This window comes from Mus musculus, chromosome 17 (genome assembly GCF_000001635.26).
Source record: "Mus musculus strain C57BL/6J chromosome 17, GRCm38.p6 C57BL/6J".
NCBI classification, from domain to species: Eukaryota; Metazoa; Chordata; class Mammalia; order Rodentia; family Muridae; genus Mus; species Mus musculus.
Window position 1 is genome coordinate 79,474,615 of NC_000083.6, and position 13,052 is coordinate 79,487,666.

Sequence of the window (13,052 nt, forward strand, 5' to 3'; positions counted from 1 at the left end):
GAAAGAGTATCACTGGAGATGGATTTTGGGAATCTATAGGCTTAGCCTACTTCAAGGTTGCTCTGTCTGTTTTGAGTTTACAGTAAAAGATGTGCTCATTCAGCTCCTGCTCGTGTCGTCACGCCTGCCACTTGCTGCAATGCCTCCCCGCCATGACAGCCCTTATGCCCTTGGCAATGTCAGCCAAACTAAACTCCTTTCTTTTATAAGTTACCCTGGTCATGGTGTTTCGTAATAGAACTGGAGGACTAAACAAGACGCCCATCCTTTTCTCCTCCCCACACTCACTGCAGTTATGCCAATGAAGCCAAGACCAGAAGCTAGAGCCATTGTGGCTGTGATCCTTTTTCTTACTTCTATATTGACTAAAAGAACAAATTGACTTAACAAAAACAGATCCTACGGTAGTAGGGTCAGCAGCACCAGGACTGAGCCTAAGAGTGAAGCTGAAATCTCAGACTCTGCACAGCAACCTGTACCCCATTGGTCTGTGCATTAATTTCTTAAGTCACTCTCCCTCCAGAATTTAGGGAGAATGTAGTCTGGTGGCTGCTATACACAGTTAACTCTACTCCCTCCCTGTCTATGGGAAAACATAGACTAGAAACTAGTAGGATGTCCCCTGAGAAGATGTGAACATTTGTTCATGATTCAGTTAAGGGTAATTCTGGTGGCATCGCAGGCCTCCCTGCTCAGAAGAGAGCCCACTCTGGTGGGCATTTTGTCTTGGCTGTGAAGGACTTGAGGGATTTTCTGAGCTTTTCTGCCCAAAGTTCTTCCAACATGTCCAAGGAGATGCAGACTGGGGTCTGGGCCTGGAGTGCTCAGGTTGTCCTAAAACATCCTGTTTTCCCCCTTCCTGCTTCCATGCCCCTTTTCTAAGCATTATTTATTACAGAATAATTTAGATGTCTTTGGGAGCTGATGAGAGGTTGATACTGGGAGTGTGTTGCTACCATAAAGCCAAAGGAATTGGGAATGACTGGCCAAAAGACTGGAAAATTTTGTTCTAAGCTTTATTATGATCCCCTGACACAATGTTGGAAACGTTCTCAATACCTCTCTGGTCAGACACATATGTTCAAGCACGATATTGTCCATATAGGTAAGATAGAGAAATTAATAAGCCCCTGATTTTGGATCTCACTAAATTTGAGGTTATAGCACATATGTTTACTCAAAGAATTACACACATGATAGGAATGTGTCTTCACAAATTCATCAAATTCCAAATTCTTTCTGTATTTAGTTAAAATAACCACTAAATGATGTTGAACCCACCATAGTTTAAGGGATGACATCATGAGTTGACTTCATGCCCCCTTTCAGTATTTATACAAATTTACCATCTAAATATTCCAACCTCTTCACCTTCATCATGTCTCATTTTCCTACTTTAGTGGTCTAAGCTAACAACCATGTTTGTTCTTGATTCTGTAAATTGGGCCTCATACATCTGGGTAATTCTGGTGGCATCACACGGAATTACGTATGCTTGTACTCAGCAGATAGAGGCATGAGGAATACTGGAAGGGGCTGATGGTTAACTATCAGCCTTGCTGTCTGGGTCACTTACACCCGAGTACATCAACTTGGGTTTCCTTGTGTGAGAGTCACAGGGCTCCAGAAGTTGCGAGTAGACCTCAAGGCCTGTTGCTATTTCTGCCATATTTTACTAATCAAAGCAAGTCTGAGAGCCATGCAGGACTCAAGGACAGAAGATAAGACCTGCCCTTAATTGGAAGGGATTGCCAGTTAATAACACAAGGAAGTATATATGTCGAAATGTGGAAGAAATTCCTGGAGCCATCCATATTAATCTATCATAGACTCAGAAGTTGAAAAGTTCTATTTTATCCGGTTCACATTTAGAAAGGGTCTATTATTCATGATTAAAACAGAAGAAAATCCTATTTAAATCTCCATACAACTTTACAGCAGGTGTAAGTTTCATTCTATTGTTAAGGAGGTTTGGTTACAAAGAAGACAGTGTCACTTCGCTATATAGGATGCCGCTAGGAGTGTCTGTGTCTATAGAACAGTCACAATACAGCTTCACCAACAGCAACGCTGTGAGGGGCGAGGGCTGTATGTGGGAGCCACTGGTAAACACCGAAGCAACTGCAGAAGAGTCAGCTGTTTTCGCCAGGCCAAACAGACTTTTGTGGGGAAAGAGGGTTACCTAGGAAGGCGCCAGAGCCCAACTGAGCCAGGGCGAGACACCAACTGTTGTTAGTCTTTCAGCTGCTATTTGCTTTGGCCTCAGATCAAACCCTTTACCCAGTGTCTTGGTGATTGTAGACAAGAGAGCCCTGCAATGCAGGTGGACAAGCCAGGGCAGGTTGCAGGTGACGACCAGCATGCTGTAGCCTTTCCCTCCGGGCCTGATTCTACTGTAAGAATAGACTGGAGTCAGGACTGCTTTTCCCTCCAATAGCCTGGTTAGGATGGGAGATAGAATACATGGTTTTAGTTGTAGCTGTTGCTCTTGATTCAAGATCACAAAATACAGGATCATATATATGGTATTGGACTGCTCCGGGCTTTCATTTCCATCCACTATTTCTTTTCGCAGAGCCTTATTTAAACTTTCTGCCAGACTGGACACAGCTCAAAGTCACCTGAGAAGGAGGTCTCAGTTGAGGATTTCCCAGATCACATTGGTCTGTAAAAATGTCTATGGTGAACTGGCTTGATTGTTAATCGATGTAGATGCTACTGTGAGTAGAGTCATCTCTAGGAGGTGGCCCTAGGATAAATATGGAATCTAGCTAAGCATGAACCTGTGATTGAGTCACCAAACAGCATTTCTGCATGGTTCCCACTGTACCTTCGTGGCTGTGAGTGAATTTCTTAGTCAGAGGTAATGCTTTATGGAAAGGCAACCAGTCCTGCCTTCTGGGTCCTACCTTGAGTTCCTTTCCTAACTTCTAGTAATGGGCTGTGACCTGAAAGTGCCAAATGGAACAAACAGTCTGGTCAGAAAGGATCAGGAAAATGCCCTCTTCTCTATAATGTCTCCTCCACACTTTTCATCTTTACACCCAGTGTTCCATCCCACTGTCTTATGTGCTAGCTGGATACCTCCAGTTTTGTCGTGGACCTCATTCTGTCAGAAACCAGAAGGTAGGGTCAGCTGTCTCCCGTCTTCTCTCTGCACAATGATTATCTACTCAAAGGCAGTATGCTTACTTCATTCCCAGCCCCATCATGTTCACTCTGCCCTGCCATGTTGCTTCCTCCTCCATTCTCCCATCAGTCTTTGCATCCTGGAGGATCTAGACTTCCTCCTCCCAGATACCTGCCGTTGCCAAGGACAACGTAGCCAGTGTTCTAGAGCAGTGTCCTCAACTGTCCTAAAACTGCAGCCTTTTAATACAGTTCCTCATAGTGTGGTGACCCCCCCAACCATAAAATTATTTTTGTTGCTACAGTTATGAAAACTTGTAATTTTGCTACTGTTATAAATCATAATGCAAATATCTGTGTTTTCCGATGGTCTTAGGAGAAACCCCTGAGACAAGGGTCTTTCAACCCCCAAAGTGGTCATGACCCACAAGTTGAGACCTGCTCTCAGTTATAGACTTAGTGTGCCCGTTGTTCTTTACTCACAATCCGTGACAGCTGAGTACACAAAAAGGCCTGACATGGACATGGAAGTAGACACAACGTTCATCTGAAGGAGGCAGAAGCAGGAAAGAAGCAATGCAGCCAGGGTTCAGCTCAGCAGAATGTCTGAGCAGACTCATCTGCTGGTGAGACAGGCTGCCTTGCAGATTAATTAATATTTATTATAAAACAATCTGGTGCAAGTAACAAATAAAAACTCAGATTGAAGTCAAAAAGTTTAGTTGTTCAGTTTCATCCCAACTCCTTACCTACTTATGAACATTGAATGGAAGTTAACTTCTGTAACTTCTAGGAATGAAGAATGGCATTTTTTATCACATTAGGTCATACTGAAAAAGCAAATGGTATCAAGGGCTGTAAGCTTTAAGATAGACAGCAAACATTATTATAATCCCTGTAAGACAAAATATATAACTTCTATAAAGCCAGTCTTGGTGGTAAGCCAACAGTGAAGAGCAGAGACAATGAGAGACTAAGTTCTGGCATTCCTGAACAGGAGGAATACATGCCTTCCCACTCCCTCCCAAATCCCTGGGTGTGTTCAAGAAATTGAACTCATGAAGGTGGGCATGAGAAGACAATGACAGCCATAGGAACTCCTCAGTTGGATGCTGCCTCTATCTCTTTCTTGTCTGATTGCTGCTGGGGCCACCAGAACTACAGGAAGCAGGGCTAAGAACAGCAGGCTTCCTAGTCTTTTTCTGGTCTTAGAGGAAAAGCTTTCAAATACAGTGCTAGCTGCTAGCTTAGACACAGGACTATTATGTTAGGCACATTTCCTCAAGAGCGAACTTGCAGAGATTTTATCATTAAAGATGTCTAGGTTTTGTCAAACTCTTCTGCATTTGCTGAGTCACATTCTGCTATTAGGATGATGCATCTGTTGTTTGATTTGCATATGTTAATTACATTCCAAGGAAAACTCCCAATTAGTTCTGTGAGCGATGTTCCTACCATGAACTTGCATCAGTTTGCCTGGATTTTATGGAGGAATTTTACATCTAGGTTCATCACTGGCAGTGTCATTTTGTCTTCTTGTAATATGTTCTCAGACTTGGCATTAAGGTTTTGTGAAACAGGTCTGGAGTAATCCTTTATCTCTAGTTATTTGAAAGACCTTGAGAAAGATTTGCATCGCCTTTTCTTTAGATGTTGTATAGAATTTCACCTTGACGCCATCGGCCATCGTGAGTTTTTCTTTAATGAGAGACTGACTTACTAATTCTGTCCTCCACGTTTGCTAACCAGTTTGTTTGAGCTTTCTATGTCTTCATGAATCAGCTGTGGAAAGCCGTATCTTTCTAGGAATACATTCAATTATTTAAAGTTATTTAGTCATTGTGAATTTTTTCTTAGTAGTCTCTCTACTTTCACTTCTGATTTTATTAGAATTTTCATTCCAGCCCCGCTTTCCTTAGACACCTAAAGTTTTGTTAATTTTGCTTATATGTGCATAGACATATAGTTTAATAATAGCACAGTGGTTTTTAATAAGAATGGACCCCATAGGCTTATTTGTTTGAATACTTGTATGCAGTTAGTGGAACTATTTGGGAAGGATTAGGAGGTGTGGTCTTGTTGGAGGAGGTGTGTCACTGGGCTTGAGGAAAAGCCCATGTCATTTCCAGTTCTCCCTCTCTCTGCCTCGTGTGGATTAGGGTGTATGTCCTCCGATTCTGCTCCAGCACCATGCCTGATGCCATGCTTCCCGTCATGACGCTCATGGATTCTCACCCTCTGACACTGTCAGCAAAACCCCAAGAAACTTTTCTATAAGTTGCTTTGATCATGGTGTTGCTTCAAAGGAATAGAAAATCAACGAAGACAAATGAATATCATGATTGTCATTTTCATAGGTTGAACCAAGAGACTTGTATGTGCAAGGAAAGTAAAGAACCTCAAGCCACATTTCTAATATTTTTAATTACACATTTTATTTTTAATTATAATTACATCATTTGCTCCTCCAAGCCCTCCTATATACCTCTCCTTGCTCTTTGTCAAACTCATGCCCTCTTTTTACCATTGATTAGTGTTCTATGCATACAGGTGTGTGTAGGTATATGTATGTGCATATGTGTGTGTGTTTACATGTATATTCCTAAATTTTAAAAGAGTAACTCTTTGCTTCCTTGCTCTTTTATACTTTTTGTATTAATTTTTTCACTTGTTTTTGCTTATTCCTATCTGTCTAGGAACTTTGGGCTTAGGCTAAACTTCTCGTTGTATAAAGTATCATGTTCGGTCCTTATCTGAGACCGTTCATCTTTGAAGGGTAGGTGTTATTTCTATGAACTTTGCCTGTGACACCTGCTTCTGATGCATCTGTTTCTGTTGTGCCTGTTTAGGGAGCATTTATGAACCTCAAAAGTTCACCAAGGAGCTGATTCTAACGCAATCTCATTAGGATTTTTATTCAAGCTCAAGCTTGGGCTCACCACCATCACTGATGCAGCAGGATGGGAGGACGAAGCCCAAACCCTCAAATCTAACGCTTGGGATAGGGCCATTCCATAGGAGAGGGATTTCTGCCTTTACACAAGAGTTATTCTATCCAGTCTCTTCCAATTTCCAAAGCAGGCATAAAAAATAAACAAAACCAACCATAGTTTAACAAATGCCAAAAGGCCCATGGGGTTGATATATGGCTGATGCCAAAGTGTAGTTGTGGAGGGCTATCTGGAGGTGGCTATCATCTGTGTGGATGTCTTATATTCTGCTTCCTTGAAAGTGCTTGCTAGTCATGTGATTGCTACCATAAATTAAGTCATGTCTGAGTTGATGTGTTGTAATGTTTTTCTTGCTTCCATGTACTTGGGCACATCAAAACATCACTGAAGGAATCAATGTTTTCAACACCTAGGGCAAAGGCATTATCTAACAGGAGAGGTATGTGTCTGGTGTCTAGCTGATAATGCCTTCTAGAGAGGAGCGGGGTTCCAACAGCCATAGGAATGCCAGACTGCAGACACCAAGTGGGTAACTAATGGGGTGCAGGCTGTGAGATTTCCTTGGCTCTGTCTTCCATTCGTACCTCTACCAGCCACACTATCAGCTACCAGCAGAGCTACTGGGAACCACAGGGGAGCGGTGTGCCTGGGAAAACAGAAGCGAATAAGACTAGAGGAACATAAGGTTTGAGGCAGTAGTTAGTTCTTTGGCAGAACAAATAGACTATGATAACCTCTTTCCAAGCTCTAACATGGTTTGTGCCAAAAACTACAAGATGCCAAGTGGGTAAAAGTGATAGACTTCTCAAGGGCCCCATCCAAGAACCCTCATAAACCCCTCTGAAACATGGCTGCTCTTTTTATCACCTCCAGACATGTTCAAGAGCTCTCCCCACACCCAGTGCTCGCTCTTTTCAGGCTGCAATCCAACTTGTAAAGCTTTGGCAAAGCACTAATGTGTGGGGTATTGACTTAAAAGGGCCCATTCTCTCTATAAGCCACCCCCAGGAGATGGCATCTTATCGCAAACAGCATGAGGATCCCAAATGTGATTTTTAATAGACTTAGTTGTTGTGATAAATGGCTTTTTTCTGGGGACAGGCATGCCAATAAGGCTATAGCTGTGATGTGAGATGCTGGGCAATCAAGTTAATAAAATTGCTCCATTGTGTTTTAAGAAGGAAAACGTATCTAATGAGGTAGCGTGTAGATGATCTAGTTCAGATCCCTGGAGAAGAAGATTATGAGGTGGAAGATTGGTGTGTAAGAGATTTATTGTGAGGTGAAGACAGTAAAGCACAAAAGGAGAAACGTGTTGGGCAGGAAATCTTTAGACTGTGATGATTGTCTAATGTTGAAGGGTAAGGAGAGAGGAAGAGAAGTAGGGCAAAGGGCTCTCTGCCCAATCAGGAAGAAACATTGTTCAACAGGGAAGTCAAATTGTGGTCACACATGACCACACCCAAGGATCTCCGCCAAGCTCAGCCATTGTCTGGGGGCTTCAGTGCCACAGTAGTAACTTAGTTCTGTTGCTAAGGGTAGGACACAAGAGTACTGCCGATGGTTGCTGTCTTCCAACTACCTCTCATGCACAGGAGCCTCAGATATTCTCTCGAAGGGGACAGTGAACAGCTTGACAATCACAGTCAGGAAACGCATAAGGAAAGGAAATGCTGAGATCCCCTAAGCCCAGGCCATAAGCCAAGATGCAACTGATGCAGAGTGAGGACTATGAGACCCTCTCTATCTAGAAGACAATTCACCAAGCTGACTGAATCTCAATGGCTCAGTTTTCTACCCAGTTTCCCACTATAACTCATGAACTCAATACTCATTGATCATAATGAATGTTGCTATTCCACCATGTATTGAGTACTACCCCTGGGCTCTATTCACAAGGAGTTCCTGGTAAAGAATTAAAACACTAAAACAGTACTTGCTAAGGGCTGGTGGGAATATATAATTATTCCAGGGGTCTAGGGGAAGGAAGGGTAAAACTGTGAAGTGATTGACACATTTGTCTTTACCTTGAATAGGATGCTTGCTATTCTCCTTCAAATACCACCAGTTCTAGAGTTTATGCAATTGAGATTTCCAGGTAGATGGAGATAGTCGAACAATTGGTTAGTAATGATCCTCCCTGGGGCAGAGAGTTTTCTGCTGGAGAAGTCAAGATCCTCATTACTAACTTTAGACTAGAACGTGACTATACTGCAGGTCCATTTTTTAGGAAATGAAGTACACAGCCCACTCCAGCAAATCTGTATTTCTACTTCAAGTGGAGAAAGCAAGTTAGATTTCAGCATTTGAATTACAAGCTCACAAATTCATAGACAAGATTGCCAATGTAGAATTCTAGAATACTTTTCCCGTTGGCTTTTCTTTTGGTCACATAGACCCAAAGTCTCCGAATTTAAATCGTGGTAAAAGAAGTCTCGTGCTCAACCAGCCTTTGATATGCTGTGCTCTAGAATGAGAATTTGTGCTAGGTTTTGGGGGAAGTGGCCATTTATAAAGCATGGCTCCTATTTTTAAAAAGCCATCAGTAGCAGGTCTTGGCAATGTCATTGCCCCCTGTTGGTGCTCTCCTTTCTTCTATAACCAACTACGGGTACTTCTGAGAGCTCTAATCATTGCAATACAGAGTATTCAAGTCAGATTCCTCCACACACCTGATTACAATACTGAGCACTACCAGCTCCAGACTGCATAACTGTTCAGACTACAGCATGGCTACCTCGATCGTCCCCACTGTCCTTATGTAGTATGGCTCAGTCTTGCTTTAACCTTGCATCAAGCCATTTACCCACCTAAGAATAATAATGCCAGTTCCATTATCCTCACAGGTCTAGACTGGTATCATAATCAGTCCATATACAATTCACATCACTATGCTGTTATCTGCAGTGGCTCAAGGATTGGTGACATTCCTGGTCATACAATGTCTTGATATGCTTTTATAAAGATTGGGGAAACAGACCCACCCTATATGAATAAAAGACCAATGTGCATAGGCAAGCTGACTTTCATCATACAGCATAAAAAAATGTATCAAGCCATATTTTATCGCAAAGTTCTCCCCTCTTCCCTGTTCAATGGTAGATTAATAGGAACTCCTGTTTTCACTATCTTTTTTCTCGTTAGCCTATAGTCTTTATATTTTAGCTACAAATCATTTCACTGGTAAGAGAGGCTCTGTTAGGAATCACATGCTTTGTCAAAAGCAAGCTTTACATTCTTCTTCTAATTGTTGCCTACTGAAAAGTCAGGTAGAAATTGGTTTGTTTTTATAATGAAGTCACCAACATAAATTTTCCAGGCTTAAGGCCATTTCAGCAAGCCAGCATGCTTGTATCAAGGATGACTCCCCCAGTTACCCTCTTTCTAAGGAAGAGACAAAGAGGGTGATTCCTTTTCATAAGCTCCAGTGCTGGGGAGAGTCATACACACATTTACCATAGCCACCACAGTGTAGATCAGTCCCCTTAGAGATAACAAAATATAGGTTCCAACTAAAGCTTACATCAAAACAAGGAAAATTACTTGGATTTTTAAAATTCCCCTCTAGTCTCATCAATTTTCTTCTTTCTCCTCTCAGGCTTTGGCTTTCTGTTTGTTTATTAGTTTTTAACCTAGATGAGATAGAGCATTATACTTTGGGTTAGAAAGAACCCAGTTCAAGTTGGAGATAGAGCTCCGTGGTACAGGGGTTGCCTGGCAACTACAAGCCCGGGCTTTGATTCCCAGGGTCTGCTAGACATGGAAGCGCACACCTACAATCCTAGAACTAGGGAGGCTGAGACAGGAAGATCAAGACATCAAGACCAGCACTGGCTATTTAGAGAGTTCATATAGCCTGGGCTATATGAACCACTGGAAAGAAGTAGAGAGGGGGGGTTTGTAGAGGGGGAATAAGTAGAAGGGAAAAGGAAGGAAAGGGGAAGGAAGGAAGGGAGGGGGAGGAAGGAAGAACAGGAATAGAGAAAGGACAGGTCAGGTTTGAAACCCCTCTTTCTCAGTTGGTTTAATTTTTGGCCTCTTGCACACTCTCCACCTACTTCCATAGTTGTTACAGAGGAGGAGGGACTTCATGATGTCACTGGAGGGACCCATGATGTCACTGGAGGGACCCATGATGCCACTGGAGGGACCCATGATGTCACTGGAGGTACCCAACACATATGGATGTTTCTGGCACAGAGGCACCAATTTTCACTCCCTTGACCAACGTCACCTCTGAAATGCATCTCATGAGCAGCCCACTTCAGACCTTGCATCATCCTCTCCGCTAGAATGCCTGCCTGAGGAACACCAGTTAGCTGCTATGACCATCTAAGCAGGTCTACGCTTAGGCCAAACACACCTAACTTGAATCCAATGTTGACTGGCCCATATTTGCCAGTAGAACCCAAGCTAATGGTGTTTAAAGGGGCGAAGACATTTATTTTCCCTATACTTCCTCTCCTTTTCCTGAATTTAATGGCTGGAAATTTTGTCAGTGACTAAGTTTGTCATGAAACCTTCCTTTAGCCTCTCGAATATTGTCTACTGAATGCTACCTCTTCCTCATCCTGTAGCCCTCTCTTCTCTCCAGCTTCTAATTTCCTGCTAAAACAATGGCTTCCCCCCCCCCAATAGTCTGAAACTGGTCTGAGAAAAATTAAATGAGACGAACTGCTTGCATCACTCTATGACTAAGACACCCAGGTCTTCCCTATCCCATGATGAATGGTGTGTAGATTTCTCAGACTGCGTTTCAACAGCTTCCCCATTTGGCTCTGACTTCCTTGCCAAACTCACGGCTTGCTAGGAAGTAGCGTGAACTCAATCACAAGCTATGTGTCCTCCTTGGCTCTCTTTGTTTTCACTCCTGTGTCTCAACTCCATTTCGAATTATTCTCTACTCCTTTCCATACATCAGTCTTCATGCATCTTTCAATGGTCATTCCAAGCCCCCTGGGCTGAATTAACTATCCATAGTAGGAAACCTCTATGCACTTTGGACTCAGATGGGTCTCTGTCATTTATTAGTTATGAAATGGACAGCTCACTCATATGCATCCTACATCTGCAACGTGGAGAGAGCCCCCCCCCCAATCATGTTTTGAGGAGAATTAAATGAGATGAAATGTAGAGCCTACTAGTTTGCAAGTAGCAATCAATCACCAGATGGTGTCCATGATTTCAAGTCTCTCATCGTTATCTGTTCATCTGTAGTTCATCACCAGTCGGAGGCAATGCTCCTTAGTTTGACCATATTGCATTCAGCTTGTGACCAACTGTGGAGATTTTGTGACAATTTCTATGGTGTCAGAATTTAAGAATAGGGAAACTGAGGGCATGTGAAAATAGACGAATTGTAAATAAGATTTCATTTATTAATGCAGAACAGTAAACTCAGAGATATTAGCCATATTTTATGTGTATCACTGCCGTGGAAATAGTACATTACATTTACAATCCTTTATGCATTAGAAACTCTGCTGGTACCCCATGCCCATGCAGAGTTAAAATGATGCCTAGGTGTTCTGTTTTCTTTGTAAGGGCCAGTGCCAGAGCCATCTTGTCTGTACTGGCTCCTCTACTCAAACATCTTCTATCCTTAGATGTGGTGACTTGGGCTATGGCCTTCCCTTCCCAGGAACCCTTGAAAAAGGGGACCCATGCTTGCCTGTTGTCCACAGGTGACCCATTATCACAACCCCTACCCTGCCCTGCCTTTGTTTTCCTCTGTTTCTCCACACTAAGATCTCACTGAACCGAAATGAAGGGTTCAGCCTGTCATCGCAGAAAGGCTCTGTTTTGTTTGGGATACTACACCCCACCTCCCAAGGAGAGGAAGTCCATCAACTGGGCCAGGTCAAGCTACTCCATCCCTAAAACTTCACAGATAAGACCCACTGCCCTGCAAAGGGACCACATATCTTTTGGACTCATCCTTTTTTCTCTTTCTCTCTTTCAGGCCAGTATCTATTTGGTGCTTTGTTCCTTTAAAGTTTCTTCTTTCCCCGTTTTTTTTCCCCTGGGAGCCTCTTTTTTCCTATAGGAATTATTTGGCTTTGGGCCCCAAGATTTGCAGTGATGGGTAGCTGGGCTGTGTCAGGCATTCTCCGGATGCCTCCAGCCTCCTCCTCAGTGACTGACTGCAGACTCCAGGAAGGGAGGAGAGCTGTTGTAGTCCTTTCAAAGGAAGAAACTTGGTACTTTGTGCTGAGATATCTTCTCTCAAATTTCTAAAAGTGGGCACTTTCACCATGGTGTTTTTTTCAATGACTCCTAACTAGTCTCCATTGATAATCCTTCTAGTCAGATGATATGACTCTCTAATTGAGTGTTTAGAGCCCTAAACTTCTCATACAATTATCTCTTTCATATGATACATGAACAGTCAACAACATATTGTGTTTAAATTACTTGTGCTAAACACCACAACTCCACTACTATAGAGGTAAAGGAAAATAGCAAGCCTCAGTTTACCTGGCAAATTTCATAGCTCTACTACTACCCACAACATCTATTAGAAGGTACACCTACACATGATCTCAGGAAAAGTAAATAAAAATAAGCTCACAGTTTGGAGAGCAGGAAGTCATTGCTGATATAACATTCACCAACATATTTATATAGCAAAGAGTACTTTATTGGGATGGAAAGCTATTGAATGTACTGTTGTCTCCTCATGGATAGCTCCATGCATACCTACCTCCCTTTATCTCTTCTGTAGTAGTCTTTATAGACCCAAAGTCTTTATACAGACTGCCTTTCTTTTTTTATTAGATATTTTTTTTATTTGCATTTCAAATGTTATCCCCTTTCCTGGTTTCCCCTTTGAAAATCCCTTATCCCCTCTCCCTTCTCCCTGCTCACCAACCCACCCACTCCTGCTTCTTGGCCCTGACATTCCCCTATCCTGGGGCATAAAGCCATCACAGGACCAAGGGCCTCTCCTCCCATTGATAACCAACTAGGCCA

At 42.6% G+C, this 13,052-nt stretch overlaps 1 long non-coding RNA gene across 1 annotated transcript; it reads right to left on the reverse strand.

The window, feature by feature from the left end:
* Nucleotides 1–1,009: 1,009 nt before the first annotated feature.
* On the reverse strand, nt 1,010–3,271 carry 4930429F11Rik (RIKEN cDNA 4930429F11 gene). Its single transcript, NR_033463.1, has 2 exons — nt 3,085–3,271; nt 1,010–2,438 (listed from the first exon to the last, which is right to left on the reverse strand). It is a non-coding gene; the product is annotated as an RIKEN cDNA 4930429F11 gene (long non-coding RNA).
* Between the last annotated feature and the right edge of the window lie 9,781 nt (nt 3,272–13,052).